The sequence below is a fragment of the Ictidomys tridecemlineatus genome, chromosome 10, assembly GCF_052094955.1.
Source record: "Ictidomys tridecemlineatus isolate mIctTri1 chromosome 10, mIctTri1.hap1, whole genome shotgun sequence".
Taxonomy (NCBI): domain Eukaryota; kingdom Metazoa; phylum Chordata; class Mammalia; order Rodentia; family Sciuridae; genus Ictidomys; species Ictidomys tridecemlineatus.
The window spans coordinates 38,832,311-38,842,679 of record NC_135486.1 but is presented as its reverse complement, the minus strand read 5'-3'; positions in this window follow the sequence as shown (position 1 = coordinate 38,842,679).

Below are 10,369 nucleotides of genomic sequence, written 5' to 3'. Positions count from 1 at the left end.
TATCTTATGTGTATCCTGCAGCTGAAATAAGAAACACTTTATTTCCACTTTGGACCTTAAGAAACAATCACTTTTTATTGTTATGTACTGTAAATTTAGCACCTTTTTTTTTCTTTTTTTTTTTTTTTGGTACTGGGGATTGAACTCGGGGGCACTCCACCAATGAGCCAAATCCTCAGCCCTATTTTTTATTTTATTTAGAGACAGGGTCTCTCTGAGTTGCTTAGCATCTAGATTTTTGCTGAGGCTGGATTTGAAATTTCAATCCTCCTGCCTCAGTCTCCAGAGTCACTGGGATTACAGGCATGGGCTACCATGCCCAGCTCAACACCATTTTTTAAAATTATTTTTTCATTTGTTCTTATTAGTTATACATGATAGTAGAATAACTTTCGACACATCATAAATGGAGTATAACTCCTTATTCTTCTGGTTATACATGATGTAGAGTTACTTAGGTTAGGTAATCAGGAAACAATGATTTGGTAGACCCGTGGAGGTCAGAGGTAGGGAATTAGCATGGTTGAGTACTGTCCAGAGTCTATGTTCTATGTAATTGTCAGCACCAATTTTTAAGAAGCAGACACATATTATACCCATGGCCATATTTTCTGTATTTGTTCCAGTGGGAGACTTTTAATCCATACATTTTCCTCCTTCCCATCTCTTTTCACAATTCACTTGTCTAATAGTCTACTTTTTAGTTTATTGTTTTAAACGTAGGCCTGGATTCTAGTCATTTTGACAGTTCATTTATTAACATTCATACAATGTAATTCCTACCACTGTTGGAAAAAACATTGGAACATATTAATTCTATGTACTCACTATAAAGCATTAAAATACAGAGTTTAAACTTATTTAGCCTTAGGAACCATGAAGTAGGAACATAGATTGATTGGTACAATTTTATTGTATCAGATTTGGGAATAGGTGAATAATCAGGAAAACTATTTGGTATTTTGAAAATGACACTTATTCTCTATGAAGAGATTTCAAGAAATAATTTTGTAACCTCTTTAGTCACATCTTCCATTTCACAGAAAACAAGTCAGAAGCATTATGAAGGAAAGGCATAAACTCAGGAAGGGCCTATCCTGGGAAACATTGATAATTAAAATTCAGTATTTTGGACCCCAACATACCTCAGTATTCCATGACCTTGAGATCATCCTGGGAATTCCATGCTACCTCAGTTGGCACCATGAGGGTCTCTTATTGTGGCATGCCATCTGGAGCTGCTGTGTCCTTTGTACAGCTCTTCTGGGTCCATATTTTTTCTTTCTTATTCTTTAAAACTTTAATAGTTTTAATACCATTAAATTTACCTCATCAATGAGTTTTTAGTAAACGTACACAGTTGTGCAATCATAGCCACAATAAAATTTTAGACCAAATCCATCACCCTTTGTGTCTGTTTGAGGTCAACCCCTACTCTCAGCCTGGCCTAAGGTAGGAGAAGATCTGCTTTCTCTTTCTAGAGCTTTGCATTTTTGGAAAAAAGGTCATGTAAATGTGCAGTATTTTGTGTCAGAATATTTTTGAGGGTTTATCTATGATATTGCATATATCAGCAGTTTTTCCTTGTTATTGCTGAGTACTGTCCCATTGTATGAATGTATGGCATTTTTATTTATCCATTCACCAGCTGATGGACATTTGGATTATTTCTAGGACTTGACTCTAATGAATAATGCTTCTGTGTAAACAACTTTTTGTAATCATATATATTTTAATTTCTCTTTAAATAGATAAGTAGGAGTAAAAGTACATTTAATTTTTTAGAAATCCCCAAATAGTTTTCCAAAGTGACTGTATCATATTACATTTCTGCCAGCCATGTGAAAGTATTCCAGTTTCTCCACATCCCTGACAATTCTTGCTATTGTCAGTCTTTTTTATATTAACCATTCTTGTAGGTGTTCCTGCATCTGTGGCTTTGCTTTGCATTTTCTTTATGAATAATGATGAGAGCATCTTTTCATGTGCTTCCATTTGCATATCTTCTTTGGCAAGTATTTGTTGGAATCTTTCACTCCCTTTAACTTTTCTTCCCTTTTATTATATAAGCTGTAAGAGTTTTTAAAAATGCATTCTGGATGCATATCTCTTTTCAGATATATATTTTGCAAATATTTTCTCCTGGTCAGCAGTTTGCCCCTTCATTTTTGTAACTGTGTTCCTTGGAAAGCAACACTTTTGAAGTTTGATAAAACAGTTTATCATTTTTTTCTATTATGAATCATGCTTTTGGTGACTTGTTTTCTTCTATAAGTGTATAGTTTTTATTCTTACATTTAAGCCTATGATCCATCTCAAGTTGATTTTTGTGCATGTTGTAGGGTAAGGATCAAGGTTAGGTTTTGTTTTTTGTTTTTGCATACATGTGTTCTAACCTTTCTATCAATGAATTATCTCAATACATTCACTGAAAATTAATTGAGCATGTATGTGTGAGTTTATTTCTGGAGTCTTTCTTCTCCATTGAACTATACCTATCTTTTCACCAATATCATACTGCTTTGATTATTGTAGCTAGAAACAAGTGTGGAAATCAGAGTAACTCACCCAATATTATTCTTTTTCAAAATATTTTTTGCTAATCTAAGTTAGGGTTAATGTCTTTGTAAATTTTATTGACACAGAGCTATGCCATTCATGTATGTTTTCTAACGGTTGTTTTTGTACTACAATAGTAAAGTATCTGTGACAGATTATGGACTGCAAGACCTAAAATATTTACTCTCTGGCCATTTATAGAAAAAGTCTCGCCGAACCCTGGTCCAAGTCATTTATATTACCAAAAATTTTTGAAATTAGCTTACCATTTTGTATAAAATAAGCCTTTTAGAATTTTACAGGAATTAGGTTGAATCCATAAATCAATTTGAGAATGCTATTGTAACAAATACAAGTCTTCCAATCCATGAACATAGTACTACCCTTCATTTATGTAGATCTTTAAATTTATTTCCCTCATCAATATTTTATAGTTCTCAGTGGACAGATCTTGCACATTTTTATTATTTTATTTTCTTGCAAATAATTTTTTAACTTCTCAGATCATTCATTCATAATATATGAAAATGAAGCTTATTTTATATTCATCTTGTTTCCTTTGTTAAACTTCTTAATCATCTAGTAGGTTTTTGGTGTTTTCTTAGAAATTTTTACATATCAACATTAAAACTGGAGATTCCAACATGGCGGCGGGCACGGAGAGATCAAGTCTCTGACCTCTTCAGCTGTGCGGGCATAGGGAGTCGTAAACAACCTAAATTCTGTTTGCTCAGGATCACTAGGCAATGCTGAGCTGACGTGGATCTGGGGCGAACAGTCTGGGCCTCTCAGAACACACACTGAGCCCGGGATCGGATGAATTCAAGCTCCTGTTCGCCCGCTTCCCGCAGACAAACAGCTGTGACTCAGCACTAATCCATCCGGATGAAACAACTGGTCAGCCCTTCTGATCCTACGGAGGTAAATGCCTACCGAGCCTTCATAGGTAGTGGCCACAGGTTTGAAACGGGGCTTGGGAGAGACAGTAAGGACCCACCCGTTGCATTGGTCACCCGGCAAAGGGAAACGAACTGTTGCCATTTGCAAGAGATACCACCATGGCAGAGAACTGACGTCATCAGACTGCGGCAGAGGAGATAACTTCATTGAAACCTGTGGCTACAGGTGTGTAATCCCCTAGCCTTCCCTCTCCACACATCGGGGAAACCTTAAGGGCCCCTTCCAGCTCCCCCAGACCTAGGGAATCAGACGTGGCGAGGGACTCGCGGCGCGGAACTACCGCTCCCACCAGAGCTGACAGCTGAGGTCACTTGCACCAGATACCGGGGGCGTGGCTACCGGAGGGCAAGTAAAATTCGCTGAGGATTCTCAGCCCCAAGCTCTACAAACTTAGGGTCTGAGGGAATGGCAAACTGGGAGAGTGTGCCCAATCGTCCATGAAAACAGGGCTCCCGGGAGCAGCAGACCTGGGTGTAGCCAGTATTGTGGTGAGCGGCACCCGTGAGAGGGGCCTGGCTAGAGGAAAAGTGGGGGAGTGACTAGACACAAGAGGAGGCCCTAGGCACTCAGGATTGGAGACTCGCCCAGTCTGGGAGGAGGAGCTGCTGCACAGTGATTGGTTCCTGCCTATTGACAGGAGAAACTTGGCCTGGTGGGCACAGCGCCACCTACTGGAAGAGAAGTTAATCAAACTCTAAGACTGCATTTATTAGTTGTTTTTTTTTTTCTTTTTTCTTTTCTCTTTTTTTTGATTTGGGTTTTTCTTTCATTTTCATTTTTCTTTCTTGTTTTTTTTTACAATTAAAAAAATTTTTTTTCTTCTAATTTTAATTTTAATTTTTTTATTATTATTATTTTTAAATTTTTTTCTTTTTTTATTTCTTATTTTTTTCTTCTTTTGTCTTTTCATTTCTTTTCAATTTTCTTATCCCCCCTTCCTTGAATTCTACCTGCTTACTCTCATTCTCTTTAGTGACTTCTTCCCTTCCCTTCTAATACCTTTCCTCCCAAGCATCAAATAAATTTATAGGAGTAAACAGTAACTCAGCAGTCAAACAGAACAAGAAGTAACATGAGCAGCTTCAAAAAGCAAGGAAGAAAAGGAGTACAGACGATGCAGGACAGCCTAAATATTCAGGAGGACTTAGAGTCATCAGAAAAATGGCCATATAAAGAACTCAAGGAACACCTCAGACAGATGGAATGGAACCTTAAAGAGGATACGAGACAGCAAATTCAAGCAGCGAAAGAACACATTGAGAATGAATTACATAAACAGATAAAATATAAGAAGTTAAGCATCTTTACCAGGAGATAGAGATTATAAAAATAATCAAACAATAATTCTAGAAATGAAGGAAACGATAAACCAAATTAAAAACTCAATTGAGAGTATCACTAACAGAGTGGAGCAAGTAGAAGCCAGAACGTCAGATAATGAAGACAAAATATATCATCTTGAAAAGAGTCTAGCCAACTCAGAAAGGCTGATAAAAAATCATGAGAAAAACATCCAAGAGTTATGGGATAACATAAAAAAACCAAACTTACGAGTCATTGGGATAGAAGAAGGTACAGAGATTCATACCAAGGGAATGAGTAACCTGCTGAATGAAATAATTACAGAAAACTTTCCAGAAATAAAAAAAGGAAACAGATATACAAATTGAAGATGCATACAGGACACTGAGCACACAAAATCACAGTAGACCAATGCCAAGACACATTGTTATGAAGATATCCAATATACAGAACAAAGAGAAAATATTAAGAGCTACAAGAGAAAGGAGACAGATTACATTCAGGGGTAAACCAATAAGGTTAACAACAGATTTTTCATCAAAGATGCTGAAAGCAAGAAGGTCATGGAACAATGTATTTCAAACACTGAAAGACAATGGATGCCAACCAAGAATTCTGTATCAAGCAAAATTAAGCTTTAGGTATGACAACGAAATAAAAATCTTTCATGATAAACAAAAGTTAAAAGAATTTGCAGCCAGAAAACCATCATTGCAAAGCATTTTGAGCAAAACACTACACGAGGAAGAAATGAAAAACAGTAACCAAAACCATCAGTGGGAAGTGCCACAGTAAAGACAGAGGGAAAGGGGAAAGAAAATCATGGAGAAACAAACTAAATTTTTTAGAAAAAAGGATAAATAATCAAGCATGGCTAGAAGTACAAAGCATATATCAATAGTAACTGAATGTTAATGGCTTAAACTCTCCAATAAAGCGACATAGGCTGGTATCATGGATTAAAAAAACAAATCCAACAATATGCTGCCTCCAGGAGACACATCTGATTGGAAAAGACATACACAGGCTGAAGGTGAAAGGATGGGAAAAAATATACCACGCACACGGTCCTCATAAGCAAGCAGGGGTGGCCATCCTCATATCGAATAAAATTGACTTCAAGACTAAGTTAATCAAAAGGGATAAAGAAGGACATTATATACTGTTAAAAGGAACCATTCACCAACAAGACATAACAATTATCAATATTTATGCACCAAATAATGGTGCTGTGACATTCATAAAACAAATTCTCCTCAAGTTCAAGAATCAAATAGACCACAACACAATAATTATGGGTGACTTCAACACACCTCTCTCACCATTGGACAGATCCTCCAAGCAAAAGTTGAATAAAGAAACTATAGAACTCAATACCAAATCAATAACCTAGACTTAACTGACATATATAGAATATATCAACCATCATCAAATAGATATACTTTTTTCTCAGCAGCACATGGATCCTTCTCAAAAATAGACCATATATTATGCCATAGGGCAACCCTCAGTAAATATAAAGGGGTGGAGATAATACCATGCATTTTATCTGATCATAATGGAATGAAATTGGAAATCAATGATAAAAGAAGGAAGGAAAAATCCTACATCACATGGAAAATGAACAATATGTTACTGAATGATCAATGGGATACAGAGGACATAAAGGAGGAAATCAAAAAATTCTTAGAGATAAATGAAAATACAGACACAACATATCGGAATCTATGGGACACAATGAAAGCAGTTTTAAGAGGAAAATTCATCGCCTGGTGGTCGATGTTCATAGCAGCACAATTCACAATAGCTAGACTATGGAACCAACCCAGATGCCCTTCAATAGATGAATGGATAAAAAAAAATGTGGCATTTATACACTATGGAATATTAGGCAGCACTAAAAAATGACCAAATCATGGAATTTGCAGGGAAATGGATGGCACTAGAGCAGATTATGCTTAGTGAAGCTAGCCAATCCCTAAAAAACAAATACCAAATGTCTTCTTTGATATAATGAGAGCAACTATGAACAGAGTAGGGAGGAAGAGCAGGAAAAAAAAGATTAACTTTAAACAGAGACATGAGATGGGAGGGAAAGGGAGAGATAAGAGAAATTGCATGGAAATGAAGGGAGACCCTCATTGCTATACAAAATTACATATAAGAGGTTGTGAGGGGAATGGGAAAATAAACAAGGAGAGAAATGAATTACAGTAGATGGGGTAGAGAGAGAAGATGGGAGGGGAGGGGAGGGGAGGGGGATAGTAGGGGATAGGAAAGGTAGCAGAATACAACAGTTACTAATAGGGCATTATGTAAAAATGTGGATGTGTAACCGATGTGATTCTGCAATCTGCATTTGGGGTAAAAATTGGGAGTTCATAACCCACTTCAATCTAATGTATGAAATATGATATGTCAAGAGCTTTGTAATGTTGTGAACAACCAATAAAAAAAATCCAGGTGGATCATTTTATTGTGACAATCTGGAATCAAAGCTACAATATATTCAAGGTCTTCCTGTAAAAAAAAAAAGAAATTTTTACATAAAAGATTTTGTAATCTGTAAAGAGGACAGTTTATTTTAGTTCTTCCTTTCCAATCTGTATGCCTTTGTTTTTCTTGCCTTATTGCACTGGCTCATACATCCAGTAAAATGATAAAGTGGTGAGAGCAGACATCCTTGCTTTGGTCTTGATCCTAGGGAAAAGCATTTGGTTAAATGTGCTGTTTCTATACTATAGTTTTTTTGTAGATACCCTTATCAGGTTGAAGGAGTTCTGGTATAGTCCTAGTTTTCTGAAAGTTTTAAAAAGTCATAATTAGGTTTTGGATTTTGTTAAATGCCCTTTTCTATGTCTATTAGTATATTCCTGTCTTTTGTTCCTCATTTTATTAGTATGGGATATTGCAGTGATTCTCAGCTGCAGGTGATTTTGCTCTCTAGGGAATATTTGACAATGTCTGGAGAAAATTTTGATTGTTAAACTAGCAGGGAGGTTGGATCTGGTGGGTAGAAGCTAAACATCCTACAGTGCATAATAAGAATTACCTAGCTTAAAATGTCAATAGTGCTGATGTTGAGAAGCCCTAGTGTATAAACTCCATGGGATAATGTATAGTCCTTTTTGAATGTTGCTGGATTTGACTTGCTAATATTTTGTTAAAGATCCTTGAATCTCTGCTCATGAGAGATATTAATTTTAAATTTTATTTTTCTTGTAATGTCTTCATCTGGCTTTGAATCAGACCACTAATGTTCTCATCGAATGAGTAGGATTTTTTTTTTCAATACCTGTATATTCTAAGATTTTGGATAGGCTTGGTATTGTTTCCTAAGGCTATAATTAAGGGCTTGTAGAATTTACCAGTAAATTTACTGGGTCAGGACATTCCTGTGTAAATATTTTGTTATAAATTTATTTTTACTTGATTCAGGTTTTCTATTGCTTTATGAGACAGTTTGGTAAGATTGTCCATTTTGTTAAACACTTTCAAATGTCTTGGTATATTCATAATTTTTTTTATAATTCTATTTTCTGTTGATTGGTAGTGATGTTTTCTCTTCTTTCAGTTTAGATATTCATCATTTGTGTGTGTGTGTGTGTGTGTGTGTGTGTGTGTGTTTTGGTACTGGGTCTTTTTCTTGGTCATTCTTTCTAACCATAATCATTTTGTTGGATTTTTCAAGAAGCAACTATTGGTTTCAGTGACTTTATTTTTTTTTAATCTATTTCATTAGACAGTAATCTTTATTTCCTGTCTTTTGCTAGGTTTTGTTGGGTTTGCTGCTGTCTTGCTAGCTTTTCAAGAACAAGTTTAGATGACTGGAGATCTTTCTTATGCATTTAAAGCTATCAATTTCTGTCTAAGTATGGCATTGTTGCATATGCATTATTTATTTTGATATATTGTTTACACTAACATTTATTTCCTAATTTCTTTTATACTTTCTTTTCTGAAATATGTTATTTTTAAGTATGAGATTTAATTTTCAAATATTTGGGGGATATTCCAGATTTCTTTCTGCTGTTTCTATTTTTTTGGTACTGGTGATTGAAGCCACGGGCACTTAACTATTGAGCTGTATCCCCAGTCCTTTATATTTTTGATTTTGAGACAGGGTCTCAATAAGTCACTTAGGGCCTAACTTGCTAAGGTTAACTTTGAACTTGCAATCCTCCTGTCTCAGCCTCCTGAGTCTCTGGGATTGCACACGTGTCACAACACCCAGCTTCTTGTTGATTTCTAATTCCATTATGCTCAGGGAACATACTTTGGATGATCTGAATCCTTTTTACACTTACTAAAACTTGTTTGTGGCATAGAATATGATCCATCTTGGAAATATTTCTTGTACACATGAAAAGAATATTCTGTAATTGTTGGGTAGAACTATCTAGTTTCAATTAGGTAAAGGTGACTGGTAAGGGTTTTCAAGTAATATTCTGACTTTTTTGGTTTTACACTATCAATTTTCAAGAGATGGATTTTGAAACACTGACTATAGTGGTAGACTTGCCTATTTCTTCTTGCAGTTTTAACAGAGATCCTCTTGATGAACAGACAACTTTATCATTATTAAATAACTATCTTTATCCCAGATAATATTCTTTGCTTTGAAATCTTTGCCTGATGTTAATAACTCCAACTTCCTTTTGATGAGTGTTAACATGGTATATACTTATTTACTGTATTATTTTTAATTGCTACAAAACAAATTAGCCCCAAATTTAGCAGCTCAAAACAGTACACTCTAATTGGGAGTTTCTGTGAGTAAAGCTCTGACACAGCTTGGCCAAGTTCTCTACTTCATGGTTTCTCACAGGCTATAATTAAGTTGTTGGCTGGGCTCCAGTCATCTTAAGGCCCAACTGAGGAAAGATCAATTGCCAAGTGCACAACATAGTTGTTGGTAGGAATCAATTCCTAGCAGGTTGTTGAATTGAGAGCCCGAGTTCTTTGCTGGTTTGGCAGAAGGCTCTCCTTAGCTCCTTGCTACAAGGGCCTCCCCATTATGTCAGCTTGCTTCATCAAAATGTGCAAACAGAAAAGGCAAGCATCTGCTAGCAAGATAGGGATCCTAATATAACCTAATCATATAAGTAACATCCATAACCATTTCTGGATTCTGTTGGCTAGAAGTCAAGTCACTAGGTCTATCCCTATAAAGTCATGAAAAACAAGGGGGCAGGAATCACTGGGAGCTGCTCCACATCTTTGAGGTTATTAGGGGATACTTTAAAAAAAGTGTGACTGTTTTCCCATGCTATTGTTTACCTTTATGGAATTGGGACATTCTCTAATTCCGAAGGATTTTGTTATAAATTTGTCCCCTACTTGCTAGTAGGATCTCCTCTGGATATCCAGCACTGTTAAGGATTGGATTATTTCAGTTTTTGTGTTTATTTCAGTGAGACTTTGGGAGAAAAGAAAATAAGTATGTTTAACCCATTAACCTCACCTAGAATTCACTTAATTCTTTGCACTGAAAAAAATATATCAATGTCAAAATATACATTTTCCTTATTAAGAAGGCAGTAAGACA